The sequence below is a fragment of the Sus scrofa genome, chromosome 13 (assembly GCF_054392235.1).
Source record: "Sus scrofa isolate SSC_HxYL_T2T_F1_AM1 chromosome 13, Sscrofa_HxYL_maternal_Yorkshire_Landrace_v2.0, whole genome shotgun sequence".
Taxonomy (NCBI): Eukaryota; Metazoa; Chordata; class Mammalia; order Artiodactyla; family Suidae; genus Sus; species Sus scrofa.
The window spans coordinates 24,598,706-24,623,152 of record NC_139395.1 but is presented as its reverse complement, the minus strand read 5'-3'; the positions used below and the strand labels follow the sequence as shown (position 1 = coordinate 24,623,152).

General features: G+C 37.7%; 1 long non-coding RNA gene across 1 annotated transcript in view; it reads right to left on the bottom strand.

Annotated features, from left to right (window-relative positions):
* The window catches only part of LOC106505551 (uncharacterized), a 39,890-nt gene extending 20,594 nt beyond the window's left edge, over positions 1–19,296 (bottom strand). Inside the window, exons 1-2 of the long non-coding RNA XR_014822509.1 lie at positions 18,973–19,296; positions 11,678–11,716 (exon numbers count right to left, since the gene is read on the bottom strand). This is a non-coding gene — a long non-coding RNA (uncharacterized LOC106505551). The remainder of the gene's footprint in view (positions 1–11,677; positions 11,717–18,972) is intronic.
* Positions 19,297–24,447: the final 5,151 nt, after the last annotated feature.

Below are 24,447 nucleotides of genomic sequence, written 5' to 3'. Positions count from 1 at the left end.
CCAAACACTGATGGTTAATTAATCTATGACAAAGGAGGCAAGAACATCCAGTGGAGGAAAGATAGCCTCTTCAATAAATAGTGCCGGGAAAACTGGACAACTGCATGTAAGAGAATGAAATTAGAACATTGTCTAACACCACTCACAAATTAAACTCAAAATGGATTAAAGACCTAAATGTAAGGACACTATAAAACTCCTAGAGGAAAACATAGGCAAAAGCTCTTTGACATAAATCACAGTAACATCTTGTTTGATCCACCTCCTAGAATAAAGACAATAAAGACACAAATGAACCAAAGGGACCTAATTAAACTCGAAAGCTTCTGCACAGCAAAGGAAACCATTAAAAAAATGAAAAGACAACCCACAGAATGGGAGAAAATTTTTGTAAATGACTCAACTAACAAAGGTTTAATCTCCAAAATATACAAATAACTCATACAACTCAACAACAAAAAAACAAACAACCCAATTGAAAAATGGGCAGAAGGAGTTCCCATCCTGGTACAGGGGAAACAAATCTGACTAGGAATCATGAGGTTTCCGATTCAATCCCTGGCCTCACTCAGTGGGTTAAGGATCTGGTGTTGCCTTGAGCTGTGGTGCAGGATGCAGATGCAGCTTGGATGCCATGTTGCTGTGGCTCTGGCGTAGGCTGGCAGCTACAGCTCTGATTAGACCCCTAGCCTGGGAACCTCCATGTGTCGCAGGTGCGGCCCTCAAAAAAAAAGACAAAAGAAAAAAAAAAATTGGCAGAAGACCTAAATAGACATTTCACCAAAGAAGACATACGAGGATAAAATAATGCCTCTTGTAGCAACATGGCTGGAACTAGAGATTCTCATACTGAGTCAAGTAATTCAGAAAGAGAAAGACAGATAACATATGATATCACTTATATGTGGAGTCTAAAACACGGCACAAATGATCTGTCTACAAAACAAAAGATCATGGACATGTAGCACAGACTTGTGTTTGCCTGGGGGTGGGAGGGAGTGGGATGGATTGTGGATCTGGGGTTAGTAGATGAAAACTCTTTCATTTGGAATGAATGGGAAATGAGATCACTTTTTTTTTTTTTCCTAGGGCCATGCCCACGCATATGGAGGTTCCTAGACTAGGGGTCTAATTGGAGCTACAGCTGCCAGCCTACACCAGAGCCACAGCAACACCAGATCTGAGCCATGTCTGTGACCTACACCACAGCTCACAGCAACACCGGGTCCTTAACCCACTGAGTGCAGCCAGGGACCGAACCTGCAAACTCATGGTTCCTAGTTGGATTTGTTAACCACTGAGCCGCGATGGGACCTCCTATCTAATCACTTGTAATGGAACATGATGGAGGATAATATGAGAAAAATAATGTATGTACATGTATGACTGGGTCACAAACAGAAATTGACAGAACATTGAAAATCAATCATAATAAAAAAATAAAGCAGAATAAAAAAAAAGCCTATATGATCAATTTAAATGTCACTATACTATGCCATTTTATGAATACAATAATATGGTTAACCCATTCCCTATTGATGGTTACTTAGATTGCTATAAAATCTTGGTTATGATAAAGAGTGCTGTGATACATATTCATATACATTTGTGTATGTACACACAGACACATGCACACCAACATACCCGCATTGTTGCTTTGTCTGTTTCTGAAGGGTAGATCCCTTTGAAATAGAATTTCTGGGTGATAGGCTCTGCACATTTCATATTGTCCACTTGACCTCCAGAAGGGTGGAAATACTTACACAACCACAAACATGTACTTGACTCCCCAGTTCTTCACACCCTCTCCAGGACCAGTATTAATCATTCTTTTCCCATTTGCCAGAGACAAGTTTTCCATTTCCACCTCCTGGCTTGCCCTCCACCCTTCTCCACCCTTCCCTCTGCATCAGCAGGCTCCTTGCCTTCTGGCTCCCTCATCCTCTGGAGAGATGGAGTAGCGTGAGGTCAAGGCCTGGACTTTCTGCCAGGCCAAAGGTGGATGGGCTGCATCCTTCTACCAAGGCCCTGGCACCTGTCTGGTGGCCTCCAGGAGCTGCTCTTCCCTTGCCCTTGACCTAGGGTTGGAGGTGGCTCCCTCCTGGGCTGCCACTGGAATGGGTCTTCACTGACCGTTGTTGGTCTCCCCCAGCACTTCCTACCCTTGTGTGAAAAACTGGTGACACTAAACTCTCCTCACTCACCCTACTTCAGTGTGTCCTGTTTTCTCCCAGATCCTCACTAACAGATGTGAAAATAATATCTCACTTTTACCATAATATCTTTGCCTTACATCTTATGATTTCCTTCCAAATTAGTCATTTAACCTTGTTTTTGGCATTTTTGCTGTGTGGTGTTAAACAGCTTTATGCAGTCAGGTTTTTTTTTTTTTTATCTTTTCCTGGTTATATCATGTTTAGAAATTCTCCCCCTACCTAATTGTGCAAATATCCCCCTGAATTTCTTTCTTTCCTGTTTACGATTCAATTTTAAAAATTAAATTTTTTTTTTCCTTTTTAGGGCCACACCTACAGCACATGGAAGTTGAGAGGCTAGAGTTTGAATCGGAACTGTGCTGCCAGCCTATGTCACAGCCACAGCCACAGCAACACTGCAGGATCCGAGCCACAACTGCGACCTACACCACAGCTCATGGCAACGCCGGATGTTTAACCTCTTGAGTGAGGCCAGGGATCTAACCCAAATCCTCATGACTAGCTGGTTTCATAACCCACTGATCCATAATGGGAACTTCCACAGTTACATTTTTAGTATTCATAGCTTTAATTTATCTGGATTTTATTCTGGATGAAGTTATGAATTCAAGTTATAGTTTTCCTTTCTTCTTTAAGTGTAGATTTTTCTCCAGTTTTCACAACACTTACTGAATATTTATCATTTCCCCACTGATTCAAAGATCTCCCTTTATCATCATTCATCACTTATATGTTCTGCTTCATTGATTTATATGTCTATTCCTGCTCCTTTGTCAAGACTTTTTAACTTTTGCCACTGTAAAATATATTATAATGTATAATGTAAGTTCCACCTCATTTCTCTTCCTGTTCAGAATATTTCCGGATATTCAATTTTCATGTTTATTCTTCTAAACAAATCAGGAATTTTTTTCAAGGTGCTTCTGCTCCAAAAGTTTCTTAGGATTTTATTTGGCATTGTGTTATATAATCATATATCATTTTGTAGAGATTGATATATTTGCAATTTCGAGCCTCCCAATCCTGATATATGGTAATATATATTCACCCAAGTCCTTTACTGTCTCAGTAAAGTTTCTTCACACATATTGTGAAATTTTTATATTAAAAATAGTCACTGCCATTGTAGAGTTTTTACTCTGGCTATGAAAAGGTGGAGTGAAGAAGAGAGAGAATTATTCCTAGTTGAGTTCTGAAAAATCACTAGCAAATGGAAACTCAAATTCATTATAAGCTACTTTGCAAAGCATTTCCACTTCCCCCATAATATTTGTACTCATGGTAAGTGACCAGCAATTTTGCATTAATTTATAGTTACATATTTTACAACTGTTAATTCATAAATGAATAGTGGGCTTTCACTTCAAAAGCCACACTTTACCTTAATTTTTTTTTTTCATTAGTAGCATTTTTTTTTTTTGCCATTTCTTGGGCCGCTCCCGCGGCATATGGAGGTTCCCAGGCTAGGGGTCTAATCGGAGCTGTAGCCGCCGGCCTACGCCAGAGCCACAGCAACGGTGGATCCAAGCCGCGTCTGCGACCTATACCACAGCTCACGGCAACGCCGGATCGTTAACCCACTGAGCAAGGGCAGGAATCGAACCCGAAACCTCATGGTTCCTACTCGGATTCATTAACCACTGTGCCACGACGGGAACTCTTACCTTAATATTTATACTTTAAATCATACCAAACATAGTGACATCCCACAATAACCTTATGAAGAAAGAAATCCATATACACAGATTAATTATCTCTAAAAATAAAAACTCCACCTACGTACGTGTTCAATGTAGCAACACCAATGTTATGAGAAATCGTGTGCGGATTGAATAGCCCTAGATTTTCCAAAGCTCTTACTAAATAGGAATAATTTTTACTATAATAAGATGAATACTAAACATTGACTCTAGAGAAGTTAAGTATGTTGAATACTTAGCTTAAAAAATGACCTGCAATTTACATTCAAAATGAGTTTAGCATTGTTGTAGAATTTTTTTTTTTTTTTTTTTTTTGTCTTTTTACAACTGGTGCCTGCAGCATATGGAAATACCCAGGCTAGGGGTCAAATCAGAGCTGCAACCACTGACCTATGCCACAGCCACAGCAATGCAGATCTAAGCTGCCTTTCCAACCTACACCACAGCTCATGGCAATATTGGATCCTTAACTCACTGAGCAAGGCCAGGGGTCAAACCTGCATCCTCATGGATAATAGTTGGGTTTGTTACTGCTAAGCCACAACAAGAACACTGTAGAAAAAAATTTTTTTAAAGATTTTTATTTTTTCTATTATACTTGATTTACAATGTTCTGTCAATGTCTACTGTATGACCCAACCATACACATATATCTACATTCTTTTTCTCACATTATCCTCCATCATGTTCCATCATAAGCGACTAGATATAGTTCCCTGTGCTATACAGCTGGATTTCATTGCTTATCCTCTTAAAATGCAGGAGTTTACATCTACTAACACCAAACCCCCAGTCCATCCCACTCCCTTCCTCTTCCCCTTGGCAACCACATGCGTTTGTTTCTTTTCTGTAAATAGGTTCATTTGTGCCATATATTAGATTCCAGATATAAGTGATATCATATGGTATTTGTCTTTCTCTTTCTGATTTACTTCACTTAGTATGAGAGTCTCTACTTCCATCCATGTTGCTGCAATGGCATTATTTTGTCCTTTTTTATGGCTGAGTGGTATTCCATTGTATATATGTACCACTTCCTCCTAATCCATCCATCCATCGATGGACATTTAGGTTATTTCCATGTCTTGGCTACTGTGAAAATTGTTTCAGTGATCATAGTTGTGCATGTATCTTTTTCAATGAAAATTTTGTCTGGATGTATGCCCAGGAGTGGGATTGCTGGGTCATATGGTAGTTTTATATTTAGATTTCTGAGGTATTTCCATACTGGTTTCCGTAGTGATTGTACCAATTTACATACCTACCAACAGTGTAGGAGGGTTCTCTTTTCCTCATACCCTCTCCAGCCTTTGTTATTTGTTGACTTGTTAATGATGGCCATTCTGACTGGTGTGAGGTGGTATCTCATTGTAGTTCTGATTTGAATTTCTCTAATAATTAGTGATGAGCATTTTTTTTCATGAGCCTGTTGGCCATCTGTATATCTTCTTTAGAGAAATGCCTATTTAGGTCTTCTGCCCATTTTTCGATTGGGTTGTTGGTTATTTGCTGTTGAGTTATATAAGTTGTTAGTATATTTTAGAGATTAAGCTCTTGTCAGTTGCATCATTTGAAACTATTTTCTCCCATTCTGTAGGTTATCTTTTTTTTTCCCCAAGGTTTCCTTAGCTTTGCAAAAGCTTGTAAGTTTGATTAGGTCCCATTGGTTTATTTTTGCTTTTATTTCTGTTGCCTTGGGAGTCTGACCTAAGAAAACATCTGTACAGTTGATGTCAGAGAATGTTTTATTCTCTTCTATTTTTATGGTGTCTGGTCCTACTTTTAAGTCTTTAAGCAATTTTGAGTTTATTTTTTTTTTGAATGGTGTTAGGGTGTGTTCTAGTTTCATTGATTTACATGCTGCTGTCCAGTTATTCCAGCACCACTTGCTGAAGAGACTGTCTTTTTCCCATTTTATAGTCTTGCCTCCTTTGTAGAAGATTGATTGACCATAGGTGTCTGGGTTTATTTCTGGATTCTCTATTCTGTTCCATTTTTCCATATGTCTGTTTTTGTACCATTACCATACTGTCTTGATTACTGTAGCTTTGTAATATTTTCTGAAGTCTGAGAGAGTAATGCCTCCTGCTTGTTTTTTTTTGTTCCTCAGGATTGCTTTGGCAATTCTGGGTCTTTTATGGTTCCATATAAATTTTCGGATTGTTTGTTCTAGTTCTGTGAAAATTGTCATGGGTAATTTGACAGTGATCGCATTAATGTTACAAAATCTATGTAGATTGCCCAAACAAAATTTCTAAGCAGTTTGTTAACTTTTCTACATGCATCTGGATTTGGTATGCATTGTTTTAAATCCCTGAATTTAGCTAACAGTCTTAAAAATAATTTATTTTTTAGAGCAGTGTCGGATTCACAGCAAAATTGAGCAGAAGTTACAGATTTTCAGTATACATCCTGCCCTCACACATGCCCAGCCTCCCCCATTATCAACATCCTCCACCAAAGTGGGATCCTGGATATGATTCATGAAACTACATTGTCACATCATGGTCACCCATAGTTTATAGTTTACATTATGGTTCACTCTTGGTGTTGAACATTCTGTGGATTTGGCAAAATTTATAATGACATGTTCATAATGACATTGAAATTTATAATGACATGTTTCCACTATTACAGGATCACACTGAGTATTTTACCACCTTAAAAAACCTATATGTTCTGCCTACTCATCTTTCCTTCCCTAATAGCCCCAGGCAACCACTGATTTATACTGTCTCCATAGTTTTGCCTTTTCTTCAATTTTTTTTTTAGCTACACCCATGGCATGTGGAAATTCCAAGGCCAGGGACGGAATCTAAGCTGCAGCTGTGACCTATGCCACAACTGCAGCAAAACCAGATCTTTAACCCACTATGCCAGGCTGGGGAATGAATCCTTGCCTCCTTAGGCAAACAACTGCAGTCAGATTCTTAACCCACTGTGCCACAGCAGGAACTCCAAGTTTTGCCTTTTCTAAAATGTCATACAGACTTCTTTCATTCAAGAATATGCATTTAGATTTCCTTTCTGACTTTTTATGGCCTTTTTTTTTTTTGACTTTTCACAGCCCCACTTGCCACATACGGAAGTTTCCAGGCTAGGGGTCAAATCAGAGCTACAGCTGCCAGCCTACATCACAGCCACAGCAACACATGATCCAAGCCGTATCTGTGACCTATACCACAGCTCATGGCAATGCCAGATCCTTAACCCACTAAGGGAGCCAGAGATTTAACCCACATCCTCGTGGATACTAGGCAGGTTTGTTACCAGTGAGCCACAATGGGAATGCTTCTTTTTTTTTTTTTTTTTTTTAGCAGTGAATAATATTCCCTTTTCTGAATGTACCACAGTTTACTTATCTATTCACCTACTAAAGGACTCTTTGATTGCTTCCAAGTTTGGGCAATTATGTATAAAGCAGCTGTAAATATCTGTGTACAGATTTTTTGCATGGGTATAAGGTTTCAACACTTTTGGGTGAATATCAAGGAGCTAGATTACCGAATACTATGGTAAGTGTATGTTGTATTTTGCAAGAAACCCCCAAACTGTATTCTAAAGTGGTGGTACCATCTTGCATTCTCAGCAGGAATGAATGAGGGTTCCATTTGGTCCACATAGTCATCAGGATTTGGCGTTGTCAGTGTTTCAGATTTGGGGCATTCTAATAGGTGTGTAGTGGTGTCTCATTGTTTTAATTTGCATTTTCCGGATGATGTATGATATGGAGCATATTTTCATATGTTTATCTTCTTTGGTGAGGTGTTTAACAGACTTTTTATTATTAATGTTTCAATTGAGGATATAGCTGCAAGAAATATATGTATTTGGTGTATTCAATAAATTGAAAAACTGAAATATGGGAAGATTAAGTGGCTTACGTTTGCTCACCACCTTTAAGTCTTTTAGACTTTGGACCTCTCCCCTGCAAGAGTCTTTCTGGACAGTCTGTCCTCTCTCCAAATCATTTAACTTGACCTTTATGCAGTGACCTCTTTGAGAACAAATCAAAAGATGTCCCTCTTGCTCAAGGGTTTCACAGAGAAATGAGAACCTTCCAAGCTTCTTACGCCTCCAGAGTAAGCTTACTGTGTTTGCAGCCAGTCTCCCCAAGTCTGTCCCTTTTAGAACCCAAGGCTTAGTAACCTATCTTTTCCTTTCCTGTTTGCACTTCTCACATTGCTCTGTCCTTCTCTCCACCCTTTAAAACTACCTACACTCTCAGCAGAGGCTCAAACAGTCTTTCATTATGATTTTATTGATTTTCCTCATCTGAAACAAACACTTCATTTTTTTCATGGCATTTTCTTTGTGCCTTTCTTATATGTTTAATAATTTTTGGTGCACATGTGTTAAGAATCGTTTCAGTATACACCTTGATAGTGGGTAGAATGTTTTGGTACCTGTTCTTGCTCTGCTTTGCTGTGCCTACAAACGCATAGCAGTTTGTAGAATTGAATGATGGTTTCTTTTCTTTCTTTTTCTTTTTAGGGCCTCACCTGTGGCATATGGAAGTTTCCAGGCTCGGGGTTGAATCTGAACTGCAGCTGCTGGCCTATGCCACAGCCACAGCAATGCAGGATCTGAGTTGCCTCTGCAACGTATAGCACAGCTCATAGCAATGCTGATCCTTGACCCCCTGAGAGATGCCAGGGATCAAACCTGCATCCTCATGGATACTAGTTGGGTTCATTTCCACTGTGTCACAGCAAGAACTACTGAATGATGGTCTCTAATGCCAAGAGTCACTGTACAATGTTGACATCAGCCAAAGTTTGACTACTATATAATTGAATATCTACAAATAAAATTGTATGTTTTCACTATTAACTTTGCTCAGGAGAAAGATGAAATGATTATTTTGACAACTATTTCTTATATTCTATTGTATTTCTCCCTTCCTGTGATCCTTTACTTAAACACATGAACTATTCTTTGAATAAATATAAAATACAAAAATATAATCCTGGTTTTTATCTGGGTAGAATAAAAAACACTAAGGAATTGATATTTTTTTAAAAAGTGTCACCTTTACTATGTCTGAGTATGGCTGTTATTTAATCTTTAAATAGTTTACTCTTGTAATGTCAGTTCAATGTTTATCTAGGTATAGTATAGCTGTTCTATCTAGAGAAGGGAATTTTGCAAATTTAAATAGAGTGAAGACATATGTCATAGATGTTTCTGTGAATGGTTGTGATGGGAATTTTTTTTTTTTTTTTTTTTTGAGCCGCACTGGCAGCATATGGAGGTTCCCAGGCCAGGGATCCAATCAGAGCTACAGACGCCGGCCTGCACCACAGCTAATGCAATTCCTTCCGGATACTTAACCTGCTGAGCGAGGCCAGGGATCAAACCCACCACCTCTTGGTTCCTAGTTGGATTCGTTTCCACTGAGCCACGTTGGGAATTCCAGTGATGGGAAATTTTTGTTGGCTTAATTTGAATGATTTTTTTCTTTTGCATTATCTCATAAGAGCAAACTTTGTGTAACCATTTTTACAGCAAGTTATTGTGGCTACCATTTCAGAGGGCTAGAATTGGCTTTGGCTCTTGTCATCACTGGGGGAGAGATTTGATTAGAGCATTTCCAGTGGATGGTAAAATAATTTGACTAGTTAATTAAGTTTTTCCTGTTGCGAAAAAGAGGCAGTTCTACAGGGCAGGATATGGCTTAGCACTTTTAACATGAAACTAGCTCCCAATGAGGGCCTATGTCTATAAGTACTATGAGCACGAATTCCACCTACTTTCACTTGGGTACACACAAGCGCAAACATGCTGAAGAAAGCAATTAATTTTGATATGATAGAAGAGAAAACTCATTAAAAAAATCTGTAACGGGTGTTCCCATTGTGGCTCAGTGCAAACAAATCTGACTTGTATCCATGAGGTCACAGGTTTGATCCCTGGCCTTGATCAGTGGGTTAAGGATCTGGCGTTGCCATGGGCTGTGGTGTAGGTCACAAACGTGGCTTGGATCTGATGTTGCTGTGGCTGTGGCACAGGCCAGCAGCTGTAGCTCTGATTCAACCCTTATACTGGAAACCTCCATGTGCTGTGAGCATGGCCCTAAAAAGACAAAAAATAAAAAAAAGAATAAAAATATCTGCGAAGGGTCAGTTGGAAGGGAAAACATACACGAAGGTTTTGCCTTTTTCCAATAAAATTTGGTTTGAACTTTTGTGTTACCTGTAAATGTTTCAGACAGAAAAATGGCAAAGCTTAAATGGCAGCTAATAACAGATTGTTGTCAATATCCTATGCTTTCAAAGGTAGAAAGCACTCTTTTTAGAAATTTCATATTTCCCTTGCAAGTTTAGTTAGATTGTGTTTAACTGTTTTGAATTAGTTCAACGAGTGCAAAATGAATTAATCCTACATTCGCTTGTCAATGGGTGAATGAATACCTAGCTGTGTGTTGTAAAAATCTCATTCTTCAGGATGAGGCCGAAGAATATGGAAAGTGTGTGTGTTTGGGGAGTCAACCCTGAATTCCAGGTCTCCCTCTTCTCTTACTAACTGAAGGGTCTTGACAAAGTTATTTCCACCTGTGCCTCAGTTTCAGGTGTACAGCAAAGTGAGTCAGTTATACGCATACCCATTCTTTTTTCCCATAAATATTATTACAGAATATTGAATAGATTTCCCTGTACTATTCAGTAGGTCCCTGTTTGTTACCTATTTTACATACATTAATGTGCATATGCCAATCCCTTCCTCCGCATCCATCCCTCCTCCCCACTGCTTCCCCTTTGGCAACCACAAGACCAATTTTGAAATCTGTGTCTGTTTCTGTCCTATAAACAAATCCTTTTGTATCATTTTTATTAGATTCCAGATATAAGTGATATCATAAGACATTTGCCTTTATCTGACTTACTTCACTTAGTGGGACAATCTCTAGGTCCATCCCCATTGCTGCAAATGGCATTATTTCTCCTTAGAGCATTTTCTGGTATACAGAGTTTCTGTGAAATGAGTGGTTCTGGCTTCACCTTTTGTATGGTGCAGAATTTACTGTCTTTATGATTCACACCAGGAGAATTTCCCATCAATCTTGGGTAGATGATGGAACTCAAATTTTTCTAGTTTAAACAAGTCCCTTTTCAACAGGGCAGTATGCACATGGCTCTATTTCACCCATAGCACTTTACATTCCAGTGTTGGCCAGAACTCTCCCTCCTCTTGAGGATGGTGACATTTCTTGATATTGATAAATATCACTGATTGTCTCTATCTTCCTACCTGTTAAACCACTGGAGAAACTTCATAGCAGAATATCTGTATCTTGATTTTTTTTTTCCTGCTTTCTACTGTTATATTTTCCTATGAAACACATTTATAGCAGTGTAAATAATTTCCTCTGGGATCTCGTGAATAAGTCATGATTCTTTTTTTGGTACATTGATTTCTTTGGCTCTCATGGAATGTTGCTTTTGCCCTTTGGATGTTTAGAGACCACATTTTGCAGCCCCAGTACTCCTTCTAATTATAGAAGTAACATAAGAAAACCTAAAAGTGGGTATGAGGTAGAGAACGGAGGCACAAACAAGAGTCTAGAGCAAAGAGATATAAGAGTTCAATCAGACATTTAAGACAATTCATGCAAAATGCATTTGGGACTTGGAGATACTGACTTAAATGTTAATGGATCAATTAACATAGCACAAAATTTAAAAATGTTAGCTGTATTTTGAAATATAGTAATGTGACCGAAAGAATGAGGGAAACAATTACTGTAAATTTGGTACTCACCTTAGCATACTTGTGAGAAGCCAGACAAGAGGGAATATTCTATGAAAATAAAAAATCTTAATGTTAAAATACAATAAGGTGAATACAGAGTGAAGAGAGACCTAAGGAATAAAGGCCAACAAAAATGTTGCTATTTGAGTAGAAAATGTTGCGGTTCAAAAAGTCTTGTAGTTTGAGAGAATAAAATGACCATTTTCCTCCCATATTGACATTGAAATAATATGCGATATGATATAACACAAAGAAGAGCTATGCTAAAATAGAACATATGTTTAGTTTTTAAAGGACGCTCCATATTGTGGTTGTGCCAATTTACATTTCCACCAATAGTGTAGGAGGGTTCCCTTTTCTCTCTACCCTCCCCAGCATTTATTGTTTGCATACTTTTGATGATGGCCATTCTGACTGGAGCGAAGTGATAACTCACTGTAGTTTTGACTGGCATTTCTCTAATAACTAGTGATGTTGAGCATCTTTTCATGTGTTTCTTGGCCATCTGGGTGTCTTCTTGGATATATTTATATGTATAACTGATTCACTTCACTGTACACCAGAAACTAATACAACATCGTAAATCAGTTGTATTCCAGTAAAATTAAATGAGAAAATTAAAAAGTAGAATGTATGACAATTTTTTAGAAGTATAAAGTAACAGAACACAGGAGTTCTTATATGACATAAAGTAAAAAGAGAAAATTACTACAAGTAATGAATGAGTAATCTTAAAAGAAGAAAGACCATACTTCATTCACATTCAAAAAGCAGAGCTTTAAGATATTTGAATTAGTTAAAAATCATCCTAAATGCTCAAAAAATAAGGAATTGGTTAGCATTCATGTATCAGAAGTCTCCACTGCCTTGAAATGAATATGAAGACCTGCAGAGTCTGGCATAGGAAGACATTTATGAGACATTTTAGGTGAACAAAATAGACAGCACAGAGTATAATCCTATCTTTTTGTACATACTCAGACATAGGAAAAATTCACTAAGGAATTACAAGTGAGTCGCTTTTAGTAGCAAAATCATGATTATTAATTCCTTCAAAAATGTTTACTGAACACCTGCTGTATTAAAGGCACTACTCAAGGGTCTAGATAAATATTTGTGAACAAAACTGTTATGCTTCCTGCTTTCATAGCATTTAAAAAGTGCTAGAGGAAAATCAGACACTTAATAAGTAAATAGATGAATATGATTAATTAGACATTATTGATAAGTGCTCAGAAGGTAATATGCATGATATCAGAATGCTGTGACTTAGGGTAGAGGAGCAGGTAACAGGCTGGTGGGTTGCACACAGCATCTCTTGGAAGATAACTACTCTGGCATTTGAAGGAAGGGAAAGAGTCAGCTCTATGAACAGCTAGGGGAAGAACATGAGAGGTTGGGGACATGAGAAGAACATGAATAGGTTAACACCTGCCTTTTTTTTTTTTTTTTAACTCAAGAAGCTCAGGAGGTACAGATTCAGGGAATATGTTTGTAAAAACAGAATATACTAGAGTAAGTTTTGATTTCTATTTTCTTTATGCTTACATCATAGAATGTTTAGAGCAGTCATTTTGCTACTTAGATCTTTTGATAATCAGGGGGTAAAAAAAGCCATAAAAGTTAGTAAAAAGATGTCCAAGTTGCAGAATGAATAAAGATGGAGCCTTCTGAAAGGGAGCCCTCCTATACTGTTAGTAGGAATGTAAATTGGTACCACCACTATGAAAAACACAATGGAGGTTCCTTAGAGAACTAGACATAAAACTACCATATGATCCAGCAATCCCACTCCTGGGCATATATCCAGATAAAACTATAATTCAAAAAGATATATCTACCCCTATGATCATTGCAGCAATATTCACAACAGTTAAGACATGGTAGCAACCTAAATGTCCATCAACTGATGAATGGATTAAGAAGTTATGGTACATATACACAATGGAATACCACTCAGGCATCAAAAGAATGAAATAATGCCATTTATAGCAATATGGATGCAACTAGAGATTTTCATACTAAGTGAAGTAAGTCATAAAGAGAAACACAATTACCATGTGATATCACTTATATGTGGAATCTATATTATGGCACAAATTAACTTACCTACAAAACAGAAATAGACTCACAAACATGGAGAACAGACTTGTAGTTGCCAAGGGGGAGGAGGAAGGGAGAGGGATGGACTGAGAGTTTGCAGTTAAAAGGAGCAAACTGTTACATTTAGAATGAATAAACAACACAGTCCTACTGTATAGCACAGGGAAATATATCCAATCTCCTGAGAGAGACCATGATGAAAATAATATTTAAAAAAAAGAAGGTACATATGTATATGTATGACTGAGTCACTTTGCTGTACAGCAGAAATTGGCACAACATTATAAACAAGCTATACTTTAATACAAATAAAAAATGTTGGGAGTCCCTGTCGTGGCTCAGTGGTTAACAAATCCGACTAGAAACTACGAGGTTGCGGGTTCAATCCCTGGCCTCGCTCAGTGGATTAAGGATCTGGCATTGCTGTGAGCTGTGGTGTAGGTCACAGACTCACCTCGGATCTCGAGTTGCTGTGGCTCTGGCATAGGCTGGTGGCTACGGCTCCGATTAGACCCCTAGCCTGGGAACCTCCATATGCCGCGGGTGCAGCCCTAAAAAGACAAAAAGACAAAAAAAAATGTTAAAAAATTTATAAGAAGATGGGGTCTTCTGGTATTGGCAAAGTCAAAGTTATTAAAGATACAGGGAAGAGGAATTTTCACAGAGGAAACATCAAAGTCGAAATTTGAGAAAGCTAAAGGTTAAGTAAATGAACAGTGACCATAAAGTATGCAGTTTGTTGCTAGATTTTGGAGAGGGCGGGGGTTGGGATATGGGAAGCTGAGCTGTAACCATAAAGGAATGGCCCTAGATGAATATGTGACCAGATTCTTCTTATTTGGTAACACATTACAGAGAGGGGAGCTACTCCTCATCACTCCTGAAGATGTAGCTTGTATGTCACTCCATGAAGCCTTCCTGATGACCAGCATAGTATGGTGTTTGCTTTCTGAATTTTTACATTATTTCTACCCAACACTGTAATTTACACTGCTACAAGCAATTCTAGCACTTAATTGGGGTCAACTTTTTTATTTTCCAATTGTATTATGAATAAGACCTCTTCTGAATTAAAGTTACATGTTTAATTTATTTCCATGGATGTAAAAGTCATAATTGTGTGAGAAGGACTCAAAAAGTTGGCTAAAGAGAATCATTTTTTAAAAGTTACATACATAACAAACATTGTATCTTTATTTATAAAGTAAATGGAACCCACTTTTCCAATCTTTTAAAGTAAGGCAAAATTCTTTTCTTGGAATATGCGTTTCTTGTTTGAGGTACGAGTTTATCCTCCTTGAATAAAATTCACCCATTATGAATCATCTACAATTTTCAATTTCTTGAATGAGATGTTAAAAACATTCTTAGAGAAATTTGAGAATAGAATCCTTCTAACATTCTGCATTTTCCTCTTGTTCCTTTAAAAGTTGTTATACCCCAAATTTGATTTGACCTAGTATTTCTAAAGGACTTGCCTTTATCAAAACTTTCCAGACGCATTAAACTGAGATTTCATATGAACCACTCTTTTAATCCACATGTTTATCAGTTTATAGAAATATTCCATTAAATTACATCATTACAAGAAGTCCAACTGGAATTAACAATTTGGAGACAAACTTAATTTATGCTTGTTAAAATATAACTCAGTTGGTGTAATCCCTGTCATTAAGTAGAGTGTGCATGTGTACTGGTTGTGGTCAACATACCATTGGCATTAGTCGGTATATTTTCCAGAGGGGTTGGGAGGACATCAGGTAATCTATGATTGGAAAATAGACAAAAAGCCTTCTTCCATACTTTCGGTACTCAATTTTTTTTATTTCAATCTTTTAGTTTAGATATCTAATCATGATAGGTCATTGGAACAATTATTGCATTCAAGAATGGCCATGAAAGTGTTTTGATGAAATAGTAATGCCTCACAGAGGAACGTAGGAATCCTCCTTGCATTAAATAAGACAATGCCTGTGAAGTAGTTAGCACACTGTATGGCACACAGAAGATGCCTGACCAACTGTTAGTAGTTCAGTCTTAACCCACATTCTCCTTTGAAGACTAACGAGAAAGTGAAGGTAGCCTCAGAAACGGTTTTGTGATTGTTATGAAGAGGATAGGGGTTTCTTTCCTTAGGCATATCTGGGATCATTCAGGTATTTTCGGGACATACTTTAATTTTATATTATTTTATTTTATTACTATTTTTGCTTTTTAGGCTAGGGGTCAAATAAGAGCTTCAGCTGCCTGCCTATGCCACAGCCACAGCAACACGGGATCTGAGCCATGTCTGCAACCTGCACCATAGCTCATGGCAACGCCGGATCCTTAACCCATTGAGCAAGGCCAGGGATTGAACCTGCATCCCCAGGGATCCTAGTCGGGTTCATTAACTGCTGAGCCACGAAGGTAACTCCCCACCCTGATTCTTATTTTAGCTAAAAACTGGGGAGGTGGGCTAAAACCCTTTGCATCTTAATGAAAGTTCCAAGGATAACTTTATCCATTGCTGTGGCTTAAAATGTAAATAACCACCACCAGAAAAGAAATCCTTGACCCAGAAAGCATTTGGTGCCATGAATTAGATATCTGATTTGGCTCCTGCACAGCCATGAGTTGACATCAATTCATTTATGTCTTTGGTGGTTTGGGGAGCCGAGGAGATTGGGCCCCCTAAGATCTTTTCAGAGGGTCCATGAAGTCAAAACTATTTTCATAATTTCACTACGATGTTATTTGCCTTTTTCGCCCTCATTTACTCATAAGTATGCAGTAGAGTTTTTCTAGAGACTAAATGAAGTGTGATATTGCAACAGAGTGCATGCAGAAGTAGATGGGACATTCCAGTTTTCATTTATTAAGCCAAATACTAAATAGATCTGCAAAAAGGTAAAACGACACTATTTTCTCACTACTTATTTTAGAAAACAGGTTTTTTTTTTAAATAAAACATGCCTTTTATGGTAGCATAATGAGTTTGTTATTGTTATTTATAAATCAATAAATCAACATTTTGAAATTTTCTATTTTCATTTCAAATATGGTTAATTTTGAAAAATATTTACCCACATGAACAAAAAGCTTTTGGGGGCCGTAAATAATTGTTAGAGTGTAAAAAGATCCTGAGATCAAGAAATTCAAAGCCAAAAAAACCCAAAAAACAAAAAGCAAAAGAAAGGAGTTCCCACTGTGGTGCAGTGGAAATCCGACTAGGAAGCATGAGGTTGCATGTTCGATCCCTGGCCTCACTCAGTGGGTTAAGGATCCAGCATTGCCATGAGCAGTGGGGTAGGCCTCAGACGCGGCTCAAATCTGATGTTGCTGTGGCTGTGGTGTAGGCCAGCAGCTACAGCTCCAATTCGACTCCTAGTCTGGAAACCTCCATGTGCTAAGAACCAATGATGTAGAGGAAGAGATTCTGGAGCGAACCCTAAGAAGTGGTACGGCTGAGTGATGTAGGATTTCTAATGATCGGTCAACATTTAACAGGTGGATATGATTGTGGATACTTGATTCCAAACACTCTTAAAAGAGGATGAATAAATTCCAAGAGCACTTAAACATTTTGCCTTAAACCTTTTAAAGCAAAGCCAACACAATGTAGAATAATTAATGAAAAGGAAAAAAACCGACTGATGCTTCTAAAGAATACTAGCATAAGAGGAAATGAGAGGGGAATAAATGATCATTCCTTGGAATGGCATAGTCTTTTAAAATGTGGATCAAGTTTGAATCTAACTAGCAAGTTTTAAAAGTTTCTGAAAGTGTCTATTTTTACTGTGAAATTGCAATCTAGCTAATTAACTACTATTTTGTTAATTTTCTTTATTAATATTTTTCTTTCTCCTATATGCTGGCAGTTACAATGCATTGCTTTAAAAGATAGAAAGAAGAAATAGCTGCTTGAATACCAAGCCAATGTAGTAATCACTTAAAAAAAAATACTTGGATTCTAAAAATAGCGTGGGTAATTTTGTATGCAGTTTGATAGTGTGTTTAACTATAGCCTTTTAGTAGCGTGTGCTGTACTCCATGATTCATCTTTGTGAGTCACGATTAACAACATGACCTATTTGTATATGTTTGGTTTGGGAGTATTGGGTAACAATTGGTGAGAAACTCCAATGGTATCATTAAGATTCAAGAACCGTTACAAAGGCGGGTCTTTGGAATAACATTTCATTAATTGCCCACGTAGTTTTCAATCAGCAACTAACCCTTAATTATTCTTTAAGTTCATCCTTGAGCATGCATGTCTTAAAATAACATTTATCATTTTTAAAAAATATTGCAAAAGGAATCTGTATTCATTGCAGAAAATAAAGTATGGTGATGTTAACAGAATTAAGTAAGTATCACAGGCACATTGGTTGTCATATATATATCACCCTATGAATAATTTGGTCGGTATTTAGTCTGTTTTGACATGTAAATACATACATTTACGTTTCAAAAATGGGACCATACTGTACATACTCTTGTAAATTGCTTTTGTCCCAATAGTATTTCATTAACATTTTTCTTTCAAGTATACATTTTTTAGTATACACATTATCTACACTTCTCCAGATATTTTTATTGCTATTACCTTAGATTATAAAAATATATCACGCTTTTTTTTCTATGTGTGTTTTTTATTTTGAAATAAGGACTGCTTTTTGAACTGTGAATATATACAAACAGACACATGATTGTATGCATATATGTTATAAAATACATTCACGTACATATGTGTGTGTGCATATGTCCATATATGTCATAAAGAAGGAAGTGGTTAAGTCTGAATATGTCAGTTTTGACATGATAAATAAAGGTTATAATCAAATTCTAAAGAAAAACTAGTAAGATAAATTTTCTCAACCTAAAAGACAAAGAATTATTTTTTCTCTTTTTTCATTTATTAGAATATAGTTGATTTATAGTACTGTGTCAGTTTCTGCTGTATATCATAGTGACCCAGTCATACATATACATTCATGCTGTCTTAAAGGTTACATCACTTAGGGTTCTTGGCTGCAAACAACAGAAGTGGACTCTGGCTAAATTTCCCAGAAGAGGGGTTTACTGAAAATATTGGTAGCTCCCAGGATGGGAGGTAAGATGGGCCAACCCAGCTCAGAACACAGGAAACAAATGCCCACTACAAAGAAATGCTAGAGATTGCTACCTAAATATATGCCCATTAAAAAATTTAGACCTACCTGCTTGACTTTGTAGAATCTATTCCATTCGCTGAGATTGGAACTAAGAGAAAATAGGTATGAGCAAGAAGCCAAAATGGTAAAAGAGGAACACCAATATAAATGGGAGGGACTCCTGCAGCTCCGAGCCAGAGGGGTTCTTATAGAATCAGCCCAGCAGCCCAAAGACCCCTCAGCTTGCTGCCCCTGGATTCAGATGAAAGAGGCTGATTTCAGGTCTCACTTGTGGCTATTTACAGAACATACGCACTGCTGCTGTTTATCTGAGTGATGGACATGACCACAGTAGACTGCCCGGAGAAGGCTTTGAAAGCCAGCTGCAAACAAGGGCTGGAAGTCAGTTGGCATCAAGGGCTGGATGACCTCAATGTGAAATGCTCAGTCTGTGGCAACGTGGCAAAGCAGAGAATGCGAACCCAGGATACGAAGGATCTTAAGATTTCAAGCTGTGCTATGTAGTAGGGACAAATCAAGCCCTTGACTCTCCCTTGCAATCACTGTCTGAGACCATGTGTTAGGATGACTGATACAACAGCTTGACACGGGGCCTTTGGAAATACAAGATGCATTCTTGGGGGTAGGTGAGAAAATACTACATTTTGAAAAGACAGCTTCTACTAAAACCTTTTCTTTTCTTTTCTTTTTTTTTTTTTTGACCACACCCCTGGCAGGCAGATGATCCTGGGCCAGGGATTGAACCCACGCCACAGCAGGAACAACGCCAGATCCTTAATCACTTGGCCACCAGGGAACTTTCAAAAAGAAGAGATTTATATGAAAAGCTCTTCTGAGCACTTTTCAGTCAGTATTTCATTTAATTCTCTAACAATCCTGTGATGTATATGCAGGTATTATTCCCATTCTGCAGATGAGAAAATAAGGTACAAGGAAATTAAATAAGTGGCCCCGAATCCCACTGTCAGTATCTACATAGAAAGCCTGGTAATATGGGGCCCGAATCTGTATACTTAACCTCTATGCTTTGGTGCTTTTGCCTTTCAGGGCATAGCTAGGGCAAAGGCCTTGAGGCTGGAAAAAACGTGGAGTTTTTTGGAGAGCAAAAGCTCAGTATAGCTGGTGTTTATTTAGGCATGAGCCACTTGATGTGAGCCGAGTTTAGAAAGTATACAACGGTACAAACACAGGCAGCCGTACAGACTGGGGTGAGGAGTGAGTGAAGAACGTTCTTATTGTTGGAGGCTTTTAAAAGGGCAATAATGTAATTTGATTTAGAATTTTTTTTTCCCTTTTACAGCTGTAAAGGCAGCATATGGAAGTTCCTGGGCTCAGGGTCAAATCGGAGCTGCAGCTGGGGCTTACACCACAGCCATAGCAACGTCGGATCTGAGCCGAATCTGTGACCTCTGATGCAGCTTGTGGCAATGCTGGATCCCCAATCCGCTGAGCCAAGGCCAGGGATAGAACCCTAATCCTCACAAAGACTACGCCAGGTCCTTAACTTGCTGAGTCACAAAGGGAGCTCCTTGTTTTCGGTTTTTGTTTATTTTGTTTTTTTTGTTTTTTTAATTTGCTCTGGATCCTGAATGGAGAAGAAACTCCTGAAGAGGAGGCAATGAAATAACAATCCTCGTGAACAATTCTGTTAATTCTGGTTTCCCTGGATGTATTTTTTTTAAGTCGTATTAGTTTATAAATAACCTCCTCGACTGTTTGTGTCCTTGTTCTATCAGCTAATGGAATATCTTTACATTTTTATTTTATTTATGATTCTTTGCTTGGTGAGCTTTATGAAAATGCAGGCAGTGTAGCATTATCGCATTTGAGAAGACAGGCAGAAAGGCATCCCAGTTGTCAAGCAGCAACTAACCCGCACCATCCCGGCTCATTTCCAAAATGCAATCTTATTTTTTAAAGCAGCTTTAGTGAGGCGTAATTTACAGACTGTAAGCTTTACCCAGTTTCAGTGAATCATCTGATGACTTTTAGTACATTTGCTGAGTTGTGCAACCATCACTACATTCTCATTTTAGAACTTTTCCATCACACAAACTTTGTGTCCATGAGCAGTGATTTCTTTCTTTTTCTCACTGTCCTCCCTAGGAAACCACTGAAGCTACTTTGTCTCTATACATTTTCCTTTTTTTGGACATTTCATAAGAATGGAATCACATAGTATGTATGATGTCATGGCTGGTTTCTTTCACTTAGCGTAATGTTTTTGAGACCCATCCAAGCTTTAATATATGTCAATACCTCATTGCTTTTGGTTGCTGAGTAGCATTCCATTATATGGGTACATTTTGTTTATTATTTATCAGTTGAAAGATACATGGGTAATTTCCACTTTTGCTTATTGTAAGTAAAGCTGCTTAAGGCCTTACCATCCCCGTTTCTTTATGGACATGTGTTTTTGTTTCTCATGGGTGGAAATTTGGGGGAGGAGGAGTGGAATTGTTGGGTCTTTTGGAAAGTCTATGTTTAAATTACTTTTCAAAGTCTTACATAAAACCAGAATAATCTACACCATGAATTTATTTCAATAAATTGCCCTCTCCAATTTTGATTATCTTGCTATTAAACGTACATTAGTAAAACTAGCTTTTGTTATATACTTGACATTTTAACTGATTTAATAAGGACAGTCACTGCATTTTGTAATGTTTCAAGTAGTAAGAAGTAATTTCTTTAAGCTCATAGATTTTTTTCTTGGTGCTCAATTTGTGATTTGATTAAAAATGTCTTTCAAAAGATGTTCTTCTAAATTATTGTTTTTGACCACATAACATATGGAGTTATTTCTGTTTTTATAATAATCTTCTATGGAGCAGGAGGTTTGAAAATCACAGAGTGAATATCTTTCTTCTTTGTTATTTTAGCTACTGACATTTTAAATTCAATTTAGCAGTGGTCTTATATTTTTAAAGTTAATGAAGTAGATTTCAGGTTCAGTTAACAGTAATTTAAGATGACAATTAAATCATTAGTGAAGATAATTATTCAATGGAAAACTCACTGTAATACCCAAGTTCATGATGACATAAAATCTTAGTTCCCTGAGCTGTGCAGACTGTGAGTTGCACAATGGTGGCATTGACAGGTGACCTGCACAAGGTATTATTTCCAGCAGGCTGATGTTTAATATTTAGGTTCATTTCTAGATGGGTTTTATGTCACATAGGGTATAAAATACCATTTCATAGCATCTCAAGCAGTGTTTCTAAATATAAATATATCCATTATGTATATCCCATTTACCTCAGACTCATATGACAAGTGTAATAATTGCTGGGTTTATGATAATGAAAATAAAAATGGGAAAAATCCTGCTAGGAACACTCCTTGTAGCTTTATTTTGCAAGCAGGGGCATGCATTTCTTTTGGGTAGACACCTGGAGCAAAATTGCTGGCTAAAGAGGAATGTTATGTTCAACATTGATGGATAAAGTCAAACTGTGTTTGAAGTGGTTAAACCTGTTAATACTGTCACCCAGTATTTGAGACTGTCTGTTGCTCTGCCTGGTTTGAATACATAGAGCTGAAAGCAAAGCAGATCCATCAACAGTGAAAGGGATGACTAAGAGGTGGTCCATTATTGCACAATGGGATGTCTTACAGCGTTGGAAATGAAAACTGGGGGTTCGGGTCACAAGATGCATGAATCTCAAAACATGATTTTTTAAAAAAATTTATGGCTGCGTTGCAGCTGCTGACCTATGCCACAGCTGTGGCAACATCAGATCCTTTAACCCACTACACCAGGCCAGATATTGAACTTGCACCGCTGCAGCAACCCAAGATGCTGCAGTAGGATTCTTAACCCACTGCACCACAGCAGGGACTCCTTAAAGCATAATGTCAAATAAATAAAGCAAGACATAAAGTAAAGCATAATGTATGATCCCTATAGACAAAATCCAGCTATGATGTCAGAAGTCAGGATGATGGTTGATTTGGGGGAGTAGAGGGGCTAATGATGGGAAAGGTCAGGAGGGGAGTTTTGGGGTGCTGGTGACCTGCTTCCGGACCTGGATTTCTTCGTTTGTGATATTTCTTTGAACTGCACACTTTTTGTCTACAGACTTTCATGTGTGCATGTTAAACTTCAATAAAAATAAAAGACATGGGTTTCCCTGGTGGCTTAGTGGTTAAGGATCTGGCATTGTCACTGCTGTTGCAAGAGTTTAATCACTGTCCTGGGAATTTCTGCATGCTGCCCGTGCAGCCAAAAAAAAAAAAAAAAAAAAAAGAAAAGTAAAAAAGTAAAAGACAAGTAGGTGGTGAACTAAAAAAATTAATTTTATCTTCTTTTAATTTTAATGGTAACATTGATTTGAATTAAAAATGAAATTTATTTAAAACCTCATACGAAAAAAAATCCTGGATATTTGCTATGAATTTCTCATTCATTTACTTCAAAATGTTTGTTTCCTCATATAATTCTTTTTATAAATTCGCTAAAATAGCTAGGATATTTACTTATTTATCTATTTATTTACTTTCTTTTTCTGTTGCATCCATGGCATATGGAAGTTCTCAGGCCAGAGATCGAATCCAAGCTGCAGCTGCAACCTAAGGCCACAGCTGTGGCAATGCCAGATCCTTTAACCCATGGTTTAACCCACGGTACTGGGCTGGGGATCCAGCGCATGCCTCTGCAGTGACCTGAGCCACTGCAGTTGGATCCTTAACCCAATGTGCCACAGTGGGAACTCCGACGATTTTTATTTTGAGTACTTTAATTTTTCAAGTTAATTTGGGAGGTATTGACAACTTTATGGATTTTTTTTTCACCTAGGTTTATCTATGATATCTCTCCACCTATTTGTCTGCTCTTGTGCCGTTGAGTATTAGTAATTTTTCTTTTAAAATTCAATTATAATCAAATAGTTAAAATATAAATACATTCTTATTGCTAAAAGATTAAAATATTACATGTGAGTTCCTGTTGTGGCTCAGCGGTAACTAAACTGACTAGTAACCATGAGGATTTGGGTTCCATCCCTGGCCTCGATCAATGGGTTAAGGATCCGGTGTTGCCATGATCTGCAGTGTAGGTTGCAGACTCTGCTCGGATGGTAGAGGCTGGCAGCTGGAGCTCCAATTAGATCCCTAGCCTGGGAACTTCCATATGCTGCACCTGCAGGCCTAAAAAGCAAAAGAAAAAAGAAAAAAAGATTAGAATATTACAAGTGAGTCTATAATCTCAAACCCGGAGGCGCCTTTCCCTTTCCATAGGCTTGTCCATAGTTATTAATCTACCCTCCAAATTTTTCTATGCAAATACATATATGTGAACGTACCCAGAGAAGACATCTGGTATCGCAGCATGATTTTTTTTGTCTACATGAACTGTACCATGTAATCCTTACTTGTACGTGTGTTGCGTTTTATTTCTCTCTCCCAACAAGATGCCTTAGAGCTCTTTTCATGATAGAATGTTAGAATTCCCTCGTTCTTTTAATTTGCTGATTGGTATTCAACAGAATGGATGTGCTATGGATTATTTATCCATTC